This window comes from Triticum dicoccoides, chromosome 6A (assembly GCF_002162155.2).
Source record: "Triticum dicoccoides isolate Atlit2015 ecotype Zavitan chromosome 6A, WEW_v2.0, whole genome shotgun sequence".
Classification (NCBI taxonomy): domain Eukaryota; kingdom Viridiplantae; phylum Streptophyta; class Magnoliopsida; order Poales; family Poaceae; genus Triticum; species Triticum dicoccoides.
In genome coordinates, this window is record NC_041390.1 from 629,114,503 (window position 1) to 629,126,074 (window position 11,572).

An 11,572-nucleotide genomic window follows, 5' to 3' on the forward strand; every position below is an offset into this window, starting at 1 on the left:
GGGCGGTGAGGGAGGTGGTCGGGTGCGGCGGGGGAAGCGAGCACGGCCGGGGAAGTGGTGGGCGGTGGTGGTCAGGCACGGGTGAGACGAGGCAGGGGAGGGATTACTAATGGCGCACCAACTCTAAATGCACCATTAGTAATCCAGGTTACTAATGGCACACCTTTTGGTGATGCGCCATTAGTAGTTTTGCAAAAAAAACATACTAATGGTGCACTGTCCCAAAGTGCGCCATTACTAGTTTAAACTAGTAATGGCGCACGGTGGAACAGTGCGCCATTAGTAGTTTTGCAAAAAAAGGAATAAAAAATATAATAAAAAAAACAACATTAGTGGCGCATTTTTCGACAGGTGCGCCATTACTAGTTACAACTAGTAATGGCGCACTGTGTCAGGATGCGCCATTAGTATGTTTGGACAGGCGCACTAGTTAAAATTTTTTTGATACTAATGGCGCACCCTGGGCCAGGTGCGCCATTAGTAGTTTCAACTCTAATGGCGTATCAGAAGGTGGTGCGCCCGCTTGTCTGGTGCGCCATTTGTGTCAATCCCATCTATAGCCCTTTTTCTAGTAGTGGTCGGTGCAGTAGGCGTCCTGGCCAGGCGATACATGCAAGAAGATGGCGACATCACGTGGACGTCCGGTGGTGCCGATGTTGACGGCGTCCTCGCCAGATGAAGAGTTGATGGAGATTGCAATGCTGTGCCAATGTAGTCGAATGGCGGTGAGTCGGTGTAGTCGGCGTCCTCGTCGGGTGCGAAGTCGATGACGATGGCAATGTTATGTCGACGTAGCCGACTTCTCCGGTGAGACGGATGAGGACGTCGAGGGCACTGGTAGTGTGGTTGATGAAGATATGAAGACGGTGCAACTCCTATTTCATCTTCTTCGGTTTCACATGGGCGAGCTCTGATTATCCGTCCATCACAGCCGTGATTCCTATCCCGGATGCACTCGCTGAGGTAAATGATGGTGCGGCCTTGGACGTTGGCCTCCTCCTTCCGGCGTGTGCACTACTGTACATGTCCAGCAGGTGGACGTAGTCCGACTTGGGGTGACACCAGGATACACCTTTGGATGCTTGTGTTGATGCATTGTGTGGCAGCGTGTACGGAAGAGGGCTCCGCCGTAGTCGTGGGTGTTGAACGTGGAAGTTGTAGAGGATAGAGGATGGCTCGAGCGCCGCGTTTGCTGAGTGGTGTGACATGTTGATGTCGCCAACCCGATGATGTCCATGGAGACACATCTGGTTCTGGCTCTACGGGCACGCGTCCCAGCATGATGGTGATGATGCTAAATCATCTTGTACCTGAAAATACATATGCCCGTACTATGCAAAATATTGTATAAATCAATGTTTAATTACCTTGGTTTGACTTGCATGACATGTTGGATTAATTGATTCCATACACATGAGTATGTACACATCTCTTGGCTGGTTGAAGACGTCTACATGTGGATGCCAATGAAACTTCACAGTTCCTACCTCGGCATGACCTTCGTGGCGCGCGTGGTCGCTGCCTCGGGGCGCATGCGTGTAACTGCCGCCGTTTGCCATCGTGAGGGAGACAACGCGGATTGAAACAGAGAGCATCTCATGCTAGGAGATGGCTGATGAAGACATGAAGAAGACAAAGGGCAAGCTGTAGTCCACGGCAAGGCCGGATCGCTAGCTGGCAGCCCTGTCGAGGCGTCTGGTGTCGGTGTAAATGAGAGAATGCACTGCCGGGTACTTTGGGATGCAAGTGTTGGTGCAGATTGAAGGGAGCTTCGCCTGTTCATTCTCTGGCGCGCGTCCTTCGTTGCCGTGCAGGGTCCCGTGACCGCCGGCGGGTCATCCGCGACGGTGTGTCCTGGCTACGCCTGTGCCTACGACAGGGTTCTTCTTGGCACGGTGCCCGCGGCCTCCGTCAGGCGCGTGTACTCGCCGCCTCCTAGTTGTGTGTGTGCATCTCCCCGTAGAGTGCTCTGCGTCGTCGCTCCTCGGCGCCGCTGATGCGGGTGCATCTCCATCTGGGTGTCTCCTCGCTGAAATGAGAGATGAAAAGAGAGAAGTAATAGTGTGATGATTGCCATTGATGAAGATGGATGCGTGTGGCAGCCATGTGAAAGAAGGTTTCGTTGGGCTCGCTGACGGCCGTCCGTCGTTGTCTCGGATGCCAGCGTGTCATACGCGGCCGTCCCGGCTACCGAGTGTGTAGTCCTCCTCGGCGCGGCGTCCACGGCCTCCGTTGGCGCGTATAGTCGCGGCTGCCGTCGGTGCCTATAGTCGCGACCTCTTTGCTCCTTCTGTGTGTTAGACCTTAAAGCAAAGACGAACATAGCTAGATGATGGATGCATCGCATCCAGCGGGGCATGTGTTGCCGCTTCAGGTCCGTCCATCGAGCCTGGCGTACAGATCGAGCCAGAGGACATGGCCCCTCATCACCGTGTTGCTTTGCTTCTGGACTAGCGGGGTCGGCCGTCGCCACTGCGACATGCACGTCCTTTGTCCCCTTCAGACAGGGCCAGAGGCATGTGTGTTGCCCGGCTAGCTGGCCGCCGTTGTGGGCGCGTCCTCTCCATCTCCTCGACGCTCCAGCACATGTTGCCTCTCTCCGCCAGGGCGCGCTCTATGCGTTGTCACTCCCCCCCTGAGATAAAAGATAAAAAGGGAAAAGAGACAGTGGGATTGATTATGAGGAAGATGGATGCTTATGTTGATGCAGCGCGTGGGCTCTGCCGGGCTTGACGGCGGACGTCCGTCATCGTTGCAGAAGCCATCGCCTGATACGCGGTCGGCCCAGCTACGGGTTGGACGAGCGCACGGTCCTCCTCGGTTTCCTTGACGCCGCCACACTGCGGGCGCGCTCCTCCTTTTTGAGTCTCCTTGCTGAAACGAGAGATGGAAAGAGAGAAGAAACATAGAGAAGATTGATTATGATGAGAATGGATGCTCGTGTTAATTGTTGATGTAGCGTGTGGCGAGAAGGCTTCGCCGGGCTCGCAGGCGGACGTCCGTCATCATCGCGGACGCCGCCTTATGTATAGACGTCACCTTCTTGCCCTTGGAGCAACGAATGCCCTCAGACAATAGCAACATCTCATGGACACGAATTTGGCCTCCAATTCTAGACAATGACGAGGCATATTAAAATTGCACCCAAGAATTGGTATGTTCTTGAAGAAGACTTGAAGACGAATTTGACGACCATTGTTGCACAACAAAGATGGGAGGAGAACCACGTCCCACTGGGCGTGCCAATTTGTTTGACACGAGAAAAACATCTAAAACTCCGGGGAGAAGGGAAGAAGGGAGTGTGTTTCTCTCAGACGCCAGGGAAAGAAAACTGCGTATGCGGGCGTGCCAGTGTACCGTAGTACACAAATAAAAAGAGATACGGGAACATGTATTTCATTAATCTCATTGGAGAAATAAAATTACAATATCCCATAAAAAAAAGGTGCGCTCCGTGGCCTACTAGCACGGCCAAGTTGGCTGTGGCGATTGTGTGATCTCCTGGTTCCCGGGGCCTCGGAAGACTCCCGGTTAATTATTCCCGCCGGTTGCTCCGCGAGATACCTCCGATTGAGCTGTGTGGTCGTCTTCGTCGTCTTCACTTCGCGTTCTCCATGCATGATGATGATGATGTGTGTGTGGGCGGCGGCAGAGCCCGTGTCCTCGTCGGTACACGCGCCGCGTGTAGCGTAGCCTTTGCGATGGCCACGCTCGCCATCGCCGTCATGCCTCGTCGGTCTTGGCGGCGTTGGAGGAGTTGTTGTTGGGGTAGCATGGATCACGCTCGGCTTGGACTTCTCGACGACCAATAGCTTCTCAGGGTGTACAAGGGTCTACACCCTGCGGGAGTAATTGTCGATGGAGACCGGCGTTGGTGTATGACCGTCGCGTTGCTCGCGCCAGCATGACCAGAGTGGTCGACACCTCGTCCCGGCCAGACGCGGAGTCCACGGCAGTCGGCGTAGTCAAGGCATCGTCTCACGAGATCGTAGAGGAGCGGTATTGTTGATGAAGTCGCGTCGCCCTGCAGCCGCGCCTTGTCCTCGGGCGGCGCCAACTTGCTCGGCTCCGACCTCCGAATGAGTGTGGCGCGGGTAGCAGCGACACGGGGGTAGGAGGCCATCTTCCTCGTGGCATCATGGCGTGGGACCCCGGCCTTCGCTTCGCGTCCGGGCGCCGTGCTCTACATCTTCATCTTCAAAGTGTGCAGTGAGGCGGAGTGGACAACAAGCAGAAGGTGGGGAGCTGTGTGTCTCCATCTTCGGCGACACCGAGCATGATGAAGTAGATCGGTATGCTGACAAGCATCGTCGGCGTCGTCTTCGGGTGGCAATCTTCTCGCCATCAGCCGGCTAGAAGATACGTGCATGGCTCATGCATGTGCACATGCTATGTCTGTTGATTGCGCCTGTATTCCTTGCTTCATTCCTTTGTACTATGGAGCACGTGTAATTGGCTTCAACGACAAAGAGAGGAGAGCTAGCGTAGTGATAGCTCGGATGTCGCGCCGGTCACTGCACGCGGTGATGAGCCATCCGGCCGCCTGTCTTCCCGTCTTGAACATGGCCTTGTACGCACACGGGTATATACTAGAGGCTATTCTTCATGTGTAGACCACGCCGCGATGTTCGGTTAGGCTCTGGTGACAACATCACCAAGGCACCATTGAGTCCGAGCATGGTGAAGGAGAGGCACGACGCCGGTGCCGAAGCGGGGTGGTGAAGGAGCTCCTTGTGATTGGCGCCGACTTGACGAAATCATTGGCAGGCGGCGTCCCGGACGGCTTTGTGGCTTCGTACTCCATGTCACCGGCTCCATGAAGTGGGCGAAGTGTGTGTGACGGTGATCTTCGCGGTGTCGAGGTCTCGAATGGCATCTCTCCGACGCGACGAAGTATTCATCATCTCGTGCAATATTGAGCATAGTGTCGTCGTCTTCTACGATACCATCACGGTGAAGTGGACTCAAGCGGTGATGGTGACCTCCGTGCCATCGACCTCCATAGTGCAAGCTTGACGACATTGACCATGGCGGCGTTGTCGTGGTTCTAAGCCTGACAGTAGAGTGGGGGGTAGGTATGGAGAGGCAAGGTCCTAGCTATGGAGAGGTTGTAAGCACAAAGGATGTACGAGTTCAGGCCCTTCTCGGAAGAAGTAACAGCCCTACGTCTCGGAGCCCGGAGGCGGTCGAGTGGATTATGAATGTATGAATTACAAGGTGCCGAACCTCTCTGCCTGTGGAGGAGGGTGGCTTATATAGAGTGCGCCAGGACCCTAGCCAGCCCACGCAGGAGAGGGTTTAAGGTGAGTTAAGTCTGGGGCGTTACTGGTAACGCCCCACATAAAGTGCCTTTACTATCATAAAGTCTACTTGATTACAGGCCGTTGCAGTGCAGAGTGCCTCTTGACCTCCTGGTGGTCGAGTGAGTCTTCGTGGTCGAGTCCTTCAGGCCAGTCGAGTGAATCCTCGTTGGTCGACTGGAAGGCGACCTCTTCTAAGGATGTCCTAGGGTAAGTTACTTGGATCAAGTCCATGATCCTACCCTAGGTACACAACCCCATCATTAGCCCCCGAATGGATCGAGGCTTCGAGTGAAGAAGGAGTTGATGTCGTTTCCGATTAACCTTTGCGCTCCGGTTGTGCGCTGTTCTGGACCAAAGAATCCCTTTGTCGACAGGAAACAAATTGCCTTCAGTCAACTTGATCCATTCTGTTTTTGCGTCGAGAGATCTTTCAGGCTTCGACGATCTCCGAGCGACGGATCGCCGGAAACACCGCGCCTGACAGACTGATTTGTTGCTCGCGGATTCTGCGGGATGCGAAATTTTGGGGCGCGCGCGAAGCGGGGCGGACCGCGGCGTTCGGATGGGACGGGGCATGGACGCCTCGATCTCCGCGCCGCCTTTTTCGCCACGTATCCCGCCTGCATAACTATTCCAGATATGATTAGATCGCCCGGGCCCATCTGTCATCCACTCGGAAGGGACCTTATAAATGTGCCCGGCGAGGATTTCTGTGCTGCGCCTTAGCATTCTTCCCCTCTCTCTGCTTCCTTCCTCCCTGCTCAGCGTGCTCGCTCTCGCCCCCGCACCACTTCCCTTTGCGCATCTCGCCGGCGACCATGGCCAAGGAGAAGACGGCGGCGCTGGAGCGCACAAAGAAGGCGTCGGCATCGGAGAAGGCGAAAGGAAGATCCACCAGCCGCGGAGGGTCCTCGTCCAGATCCCGCCTGCCGAAGGGCTGGGTCCAAGGAGACTGGATCCAGTCGACCATCACGGAGAATGACCTCCTCGACATGGCCAACGAGGGCTTGATCCCCCACGGAGCTGCGAGGCTTCCGGGGAAGGAGTGGCAGCCCCAGCCAGAAGAGGGTGAGTGTGTGCTTTTGGCCACCCATGTTGATCGCGGGTTTTCCTTGCCACCGAGTGTTTTCTTTCGTGGCTTTTTGAACTTCTTCGGAGCGCAGCTCCACCACTTTACCCCAAACTCCATTGCCTATCTTGCCGCGTTCGTGTCCATGTGTGAGGGTTTCTTGGGCTGTCGACCGCACTGGGGTTTGTTCAAACATATATTCACGTGTCGATCTCAGACCGTGAAGAAGGCGAGCCCAGGTGATGAGAGAACCCGAGTCGTCCAAATGTGCGGAGGCCTGGGGATTCAGGTGAGGAATAAGAGCACCTTCCCGCCCATGACCTTTCCCGAGTCCGTCAGAGGCTGGCAGTCGACTTGGTTCTACTGCCAGGTCCAATCGACGCCAGGGCAGTCGAGTGGACTCCCTCCGTTCACCATGGACCGAGTGAGCAAGCCTTCCCCTCTGAAGCTGATTCCGGAGGAGAAAGCTGACGTGAAGATGTTGATGGAGCGCGTGGTGCAGTTGGTTCGGGAGGGAGTGACGGGCATGGACCTCCTGGAGGTTTTCCTCAGGCGTCGCATCCAGCCTCTCCAGTTCCGGAGCCACTGCATGTGGTTGTACTGTGGGACCGAAGACGAGACTAGAGTCCATCCAGAAGCAGTCGACGATGTCACTCTGGAAAGATGGATGGTAGCCGTTACCGGAAACAAGGACAACCCACGCGGAGCCAGAAGGATTCCTCCACTCGACCACAACAGTGAACCAGATAAGGTACACTTGCCCTGCTCTCCACTGCATTCTTGTCGCATTCATCTCTGTTTACTCTGCCGACTGGTCGACTGATCATTGTCTTGATATCTGCTAGGCCCTCACCGAGCTGTACTCGATGCCCAATGGGGCACAAACTCTGACTGAGGAGGGTGAGGCGAGTGGGGGCGAGAGCCAGGACGAGGAGGAATGGGACTCGGACGTTGCAGGGGACGACGACGACGACGATGATGACGACGGCGATGATGATGACGCCGAAGACGAGGAGGAAGAGGAGGAGGTCGTGCCACCGCGCTCGGAAAGGCGGTCGAAGCTCGTCCACGACCCTTCGACTGAACGTGGCAAGGGGGTTGCGACGCAGTCGACCAAGCGCCCTAGGACCACTTCTCCAGCGCCGACTGAAAAGGCGCCGAAGCAGCCTAGGGGGGCTCCGCCAAAGCCGACCAAGCTCCTGCCGAAGATGAAGGTGTCTATCCCCACCATATCAGGGTAATTGTGCTGCTCATATTTTCTTATTCTGTGCGAACTTTATCTCTGGTCGACGCTGAAGTTAGTCGACTGATCCTTTGGAGTTGCAGTGCTGCTACTTCTGAGACCTCGGCCCGGGCTGATGACCACGAGATGGAGGATGCAGCAACTTCGAATCCAGGTACTGTGTTCTTAACACCGTTCTTAGTCGACTGACTCGCGATCTCTGAAATAGTCGTGGAAGCATAAGATTGGCGAGACGACAACGATGCTACGATGGAGATCAAGGTGTCGCGCCGGTGACGATGGTGATCATGACGGTGCTTCGGAGATGGAGATCACAAGCACAAGATAATGATGGCCATATCATATCACTTATATTGATTGCATGTGATGTTTATGTTTTTATGCATCTTATCTTGCTTTGATTGACGGTAGCATTATAAGATGATCTCTCACTAAATTATCAAGAAGTGTTCTCCCTGAGTATGCACCGTTGCAAAAGTTCTTCGTGCTGAGACACCACGTGATGATCGGGTGTGATAGGCTCTACGTTCAAATACAACGGGTGCAAAACAGTTGCGCACGCAGAATACTCAGGTTAAACTTGACGAGCCTAGCATATGCAGATATGGCCTCGGAACACGGAGACCGAAAGGTCGAGCGTGAATCATATAGTAGATATGATCAACATAATGATGTTCACCGATGAAACTACTCCATCTCACGTGATGATCGGACATGGTTTAGTTGATTTGGATCACGTGATCACTTAGAGGATTAGAGGGATGTCTATCTAAGTGGGAGTTCTTTAATAATATGATTAATTGAACTTAAAATTTATCATGAACTTAGTCCCTGATAGTATCTTGCTTGTTTATGTTGATTGTAGATAGATTGCTCGTGCTGTTGTTCCGTTAAATTTTAATGCGTTCCTTGAGAAAGCAAAGTTGAAAGATGATGGTAGCAATTACACGGACTGGGTCCGTAACTTGAGGATTATCCTCATTGCTGCACAGAAGAATTACGTCCTGGAAGCACCGGGTGCCAGGCCTGCTGCTGGAGCAACGCCAGATGTTATGAACGTCTGGCAGAGCAAAGCTGATGACTACTCGATAGTTCAGTGTGCCATGCTTTACGGCTTAGAATCGGGACTTCAACGACGTTTTGAACGTCATGGAGCATATGAGATGTTCCAGGAGTTGAAGTTAATATTTCAAGCAAATGCCCGGATTGAGAGATATGAAGTCTCCAATAAGTTCTATAGCTGCAAGATGGAAGAGAACAGTTCTGTCAGTGAGCATATACTCAAAATGTCTGGGTATAATAATCACTTGATTCAATTGGGAGTTAATCTTCCAGATGATTGCGTCATTGACAGAATTCTCCAATCACTGCCACCAAGCTACAAGAGCTTCGTGATGAACTATAATATGCAAGGGATGAACAAGACTATCCCCGAGCTCTTCGCAATGCTAAAAGCTGCGGAGGTAGAAATCAAGAAGGAGCATCAAGTGTTGATGGTTAACAAGACCACTAGTTTCAAGAAAAAGGGCAAAGGGAAGAAAAAGGGGAACTTCAAAAAGAACGGCAAGCAAGTTGCTGCTCAAGAGAAGAAACCCAAGTCTAGACCTAAGCCTGAAACTGAGTGCTTCTACTGCAAGCAGACTGGTCACTGGAAGCGGAACTGCCCCAAGTATTTGGCGGATAAGAAGGATGGCAAGGTGAACAAAGGTATATGTGATATACATGTTATTGATGTGTACCTTACCAATGCTCGCAGTAGCACCTGGGTATTTGATACTGGTTCTGTTGCTAATATTTACAACTCGAAACAGGGACTACAGAATAAGCGGGCACTGGCAAAGGACGAGGTGACGATGCGCGTGGGAAACGGTTCCAAAGTCGATGTGATCGCGGTCGGCACGCTACCTCTACATCTACCTTCGGGATTAATATTAGACCTAAATAATTGTTATTTGGTGCCAGGGTTGAGCATGAACATTATATCTGGATCTTGTTTAATGCGAGACGGTTATTCATTTAAATCAGAGAATAATGGTTGTTCTATTTATATGAGTAATATCTTTTATGGTCATGCACCCTTGAAGAGTGGTCTATTCTTACTAAATCTCGATAGTAGTAATACACATATTCATAATGTTGAAACCAAAAGATACAGAGTTGATAATGAAAGTGCAACTTATTTGTGGCACTGTCGTTTAGGTCATATCGGTGTAAAACGCATGAAGAAACTCCATACTAATGGACTTTTGGAACCACTTGATTATGAATCACTTGGTACTTGCGAACCGTGCCTCATGGGCAAGATGACTAAAACACCGTTCTCCGGTACTATGGAGAGAGCAACAGATTTGTTGGAAATCATACATACCGATGTATGTGGTCCGATGAATATTGAGGCTCGTGGCGGATATCGTTATTTTCTCACCTTCACAGATGATTTGAGCAAATATGGATATATCTACTTAATGAAGCATAAGTCTGAAATTTGAAAAGTTCAAAGAATTTCAGAGTGAAGTTGAAAATCATCGTAACAAGAAAATAAAGTTTCTACGATCTGATCGTGGAGGAGAATATTTGAGTTACGAGTTTGGTGTACATTTGAAAAACTGTGGAATAGTTTCGCAACTCACGCCCCCCGGAACACCACAGCGTAATGGTGTGTCCGAACGTCGTAATCGTACTTTACTAGATATGGTGCGATCTATGATGTCTCTTACAGATCTACCGCTATCATTTTAGGGATATGCTTTAGAGACGGCCGCATTCACGTTAAATAGGGCACCATCAAAATCCGTTGAGACGACGCCTTATGAACTATGGTTTGACAAGAAACCAAAGTTGTCGTTTCTTAAAGTTTGGGGCTGCGATGCTTATGTGAAAAAGCTTCAACCTGATAAGCTCGAACCCAAATCGGAGAAATGTGTATTCATAGGATACCCAAAGGAAACTGTTGGGTACACCTTCTATCACAGATCCGAAGGCAAAACATTTGTTGCTAAGAATGGATCATTTCTAGAGAAGGAGTTTCTCTCGAAAGAAGTGAGTGGGAGGAAAGTAGAACTTGACGAGGTAACTGTACCTGCTCCCTTACTGGAAAGTAGTTCATCACAGAAAACTGTTTCAGTGACACCTACACCAGTTAGTGAGGAAGCCAATGATAATGATCATGAAACTTCAGATCAAGATACTACTGAACTTCATAGATCAACCAGAGTAAGATCCGCACCAGAGTGGTACGGTAATCCTGTTCTGGAGGTCATGCTACTAGATCATGATGAACCTACGAACTATGAAGAAGCGATGGTGAGCCCAGATTCCGCAAAGTGGCTAGAAGCCATGAAATCTGAGATGGGATCCATGTATGAGAACAAAGTATGGACTTTGGTTGACTTGCCCGATGATCGGCAAGCGATTGAGAATAAATGGATTTTTAAGAAGAAGACTGACGCTGATGGTAATGTTACTGTCTACAAAGCTCGACTTGTCGCAAAAGGTTTTCGGCAAGTTCAAGGAATTGACTACGATGAGACCTTCTCACCCGTAGCGATGCTTAAGTCCGTCCGAATCATGTTAGCAATTGCCGCATTTTATGATTATGAAATTTGGCAAATGGATGTCAAAACTGCATTCCTGAATGGATTTCTGGAAGAAGAGTTGTATATGATGCAACCAGAAGGTTTTGTCGATCCAAAGGGAGCTAACAAAGTGTGCAAGCTCCAGCGATCCATTTATGGACTGGTGCAAGCCTCTCGGAGTTGGAATAAACGTTTTGATAGTGTGATCAAAGCATTTGGTTTTATACAGACTTTCGGAGAAGCCTGTATTTATAAGAAAGTGAGTGGGAGCTCTGTAGCATTTCTGATATTATATGTGGATGACATATTACTGATTGGAAATGATATAGAATTTCTGGATAGCATAAAGGGATACTTGAATAAAAGTTTTTCAATGAAAGAC